We start from the raw sequence: 2,651 nt of genomic DNA, 5'->3' as shown, positions 1-2,651 counted from the left end.
AAGATAAATAGATGAGAGAGGGAGAGGAAGGGGGAGAGGGATGGAAAGGATGGAATTGGCTCACACGGTTGTGGAGCCTGAGATATACCACAACATGTCATCTGCAAACTGGGGAACCAGGAAAGCCAATGGTATATTTCAGCCCAAGTCTCAAGGCCTGAGAACCAGGGGAGCCAGTGGGTATAACTCCCAGTTCAAGGCCAAAGGCCTAAGAACCTAGGGGAAGGGGTTGCCACTAGCATAAGTCCCAGAATCCGAAAGCCAGAGAAGCAGGAGCTCCAGCGTTCGAAGACAGGAAAAGATGGACATCCAGCTCCAGAAGACAGAACATTCACCTTTCTCCACCCTTCTGCCCTCAATAGATTGGATGACACTGCCCACAGGGGTGATCTCTTTTATTCAGTCTACTGAATCAAATACTAATCTTTTCCAGAAACACCTCCATGAACATACCCACAAACAATGTTTTACCAGCTACTTGGGCGTCCCTTGACCCAGGCAAGTTGACGCACAAAATTAACCATCATGAGCAATGTTGAGCCCTTCCTCATCTCTTCCCTCCACAGCTCCTGATGTTGGGGCACACTCCCTTACAAGAGTCAAAGCAAAATGGAGACTGGGAGACTGGAACAATTTTCCAGTAACCCAAGAAAAGCAGCTGACCAGTCTCCATGAGACATCTGGTGATGCGGGGCAGGGCAAATTTTCCCGAGTGGGGAAGAACGAGTCCTGCACTAAGAGAAGAAGAGAGTCCCTTGGCAGAGAGTGTAGACAGAATCCAACACACACGCCAAAGTTAGAGTCAAAGGGAAAGATTTTTAGAAAACGGGTAACACTCCAAAGACAGTGTGGTCTCCTCTCAGAGGCAGAGAGTAAGAGGCACTCCAGAATGTTCAGGGAATTCAGTTTATATATCATTCTTTAGTTTCTATCTCCTTTGATATGGACAGACAGTGAGAAATGAGGAAGAGTGTATAGTCTGAAGGGCCCGCTGGCAGTCCCCAGCCTTTAATCCATAGGTTCCCATGGATTTAGCCATAGGGAATGAGTGATTTTAGTTGTGCAGGGAAGTCACTTAAAAACTCTGCTGTTCCTGTTTCCCCTTCTCAGTGTGGAAAGTGAGTTGTTAGCAATCCCAGAAGAAATCTTCCTTTGTTCTGCAGGTGTCCTCCAGGCCTGACTGCGGGGCTGATCAGCATATTGCAGTCCCTGAATGTGGCTTGATTAACATTTTAATTCTCTTGCCTCCTCCCTACATTACTGGGATTCTGCTCAGCTCACCTGCCAAAGGAGAGGTGCCTACACCAAGGTCAAGAGGAGCAGAATTTTCCTTTCCTCCATGATCTCACCCGCACCGTGGCTCCATATGCCCTCCACGCACTGGTCACTCCCAAAAGTACACGTCCAGGCAGGACCTTCCTGGGCCTGCAGACTCACCCAGCCAGTTTTCCCCTGAATGTCTTTTAGGTGTCTCAAGTCCAACATGTCCCAAAGCAAACTCCTGCTTTACCCTGCAAACAAAAAAACTGCACACAAGTTGTTTCCAATTTCCAAAGAGGGAATGTACACTTGGATTAGTCTTTAAATCAGTGTGTTTCCTGGCAATCTGCCGTCACCCATTTTGGCCACCAGGAGGAAGACATCAGTGTCTGGGAGTTGGGAGGATCACTAAGGTTTCCAGGAGACATCCAGGAAATCCATGTGGGAGGTGTGAGTGCTTTCCTACCCACCCATACCTAGAATTTCCTACCCACCAGGACGGGATAGATCAAAGGGCTCGCTGTATGATCTGCCCTCAGGTCTCACTCCTCAGAAGTAATCAGCCCTGAGCACTCTCTAAAGTAAAAAGAACCAATTTCTGTTGCAACAGTGAGAGGTTTTACCTAAAAGGACCAATTAAACCATGAAAGATTATTTGCAGGTGGACTTTGGACTTCGTTAGTGGGGTTCCCTTTCTTTTGTTGTGTTTGTTACTTTGGGGATGCGTTCTTAGGCTTCATTAATCACTGGAATTTAACTCTAATGGAAATAAAATAAGTCTCCAGGAGCTTTGCTGGAAATTACCGAGGGCCTCTGTTTCGGAGAAAAGATGAGAGGATTTCTCTCTAACGCTTGAACCGCTAGAAATTCTGGCCTCTTCCAGAAGCTGCCCAGTCTCTCTCCCAGCAATTCTATGTAAATCTCAGGGAAGAATGCTCGTTGGTCCTTTTAGTTTCTATTTTATTTATTTATTTTTTTAGGCGAGGTAACCCTTGGTTGACTTCACAGATTGCAAAGACCTTGTCGTCTTACGATGCCTTATTTTTTATTTTTTATGCCTACAGCACCTGGTCTTCCTAGGTGGTCTCCCATCCAAGTACTAACCAGGCCTGACCCTGCTTAGCTTCTGAAATCAGATGGGATCGGGCTTGTTCAGGGTGGCATGGCCGTAGACTCATTGGTCCTTTTAGATCAAAGCCTTCTCCTTGGACCAATCATTGTTGCCATTGTTGACTGGCTCTCTGATTGGCCAGTCACTTGTACATACTTGTAATGTGTGTTATTGGAGGAAGGATAGGAAAGATCTTTGGACCAATACATCTTAAATAGCTCCTAGCTTCCACCCCTCTATTACTGGATTCCTTTGATGATGACAGTGACGTCGAGGACAA

At 46.5% G+C, this 2,651-nt stretch overlaps 1 pseudogene; it reads right to left on the bottom strand.

Annotated features, from left to right (window-relative positions):
• Positions 1 to 2,315: 2,315 nt before the first annotated feature.
• On the bottom strand, positions 2,316 to 2,434 carry LOC112481661 (annotated as a pseudogene).
• Between the last annotated feature and the right edge of the window lie 217 nt (positions 2,435 to 2,651).

The sequence above is a fragment of the Pteropus alecto genome, unplaced genomic scaffold, assembly GCF_000325575.1.
Source record: "Pteropus alecto unplaced genomic scaffold, ASM32557v1 scaffold44, whole genome shotgun sequence".
Classification (NCBI taxonomy): Eukaryota; Metazoa; Chordata; class Mammalia; order Chiroptera; family Pteropodidae; genus Pteropus; species Pteropus alecto.
This window is presented reverse-complemented; position numbering and strand designations above follow the sequence as displayed.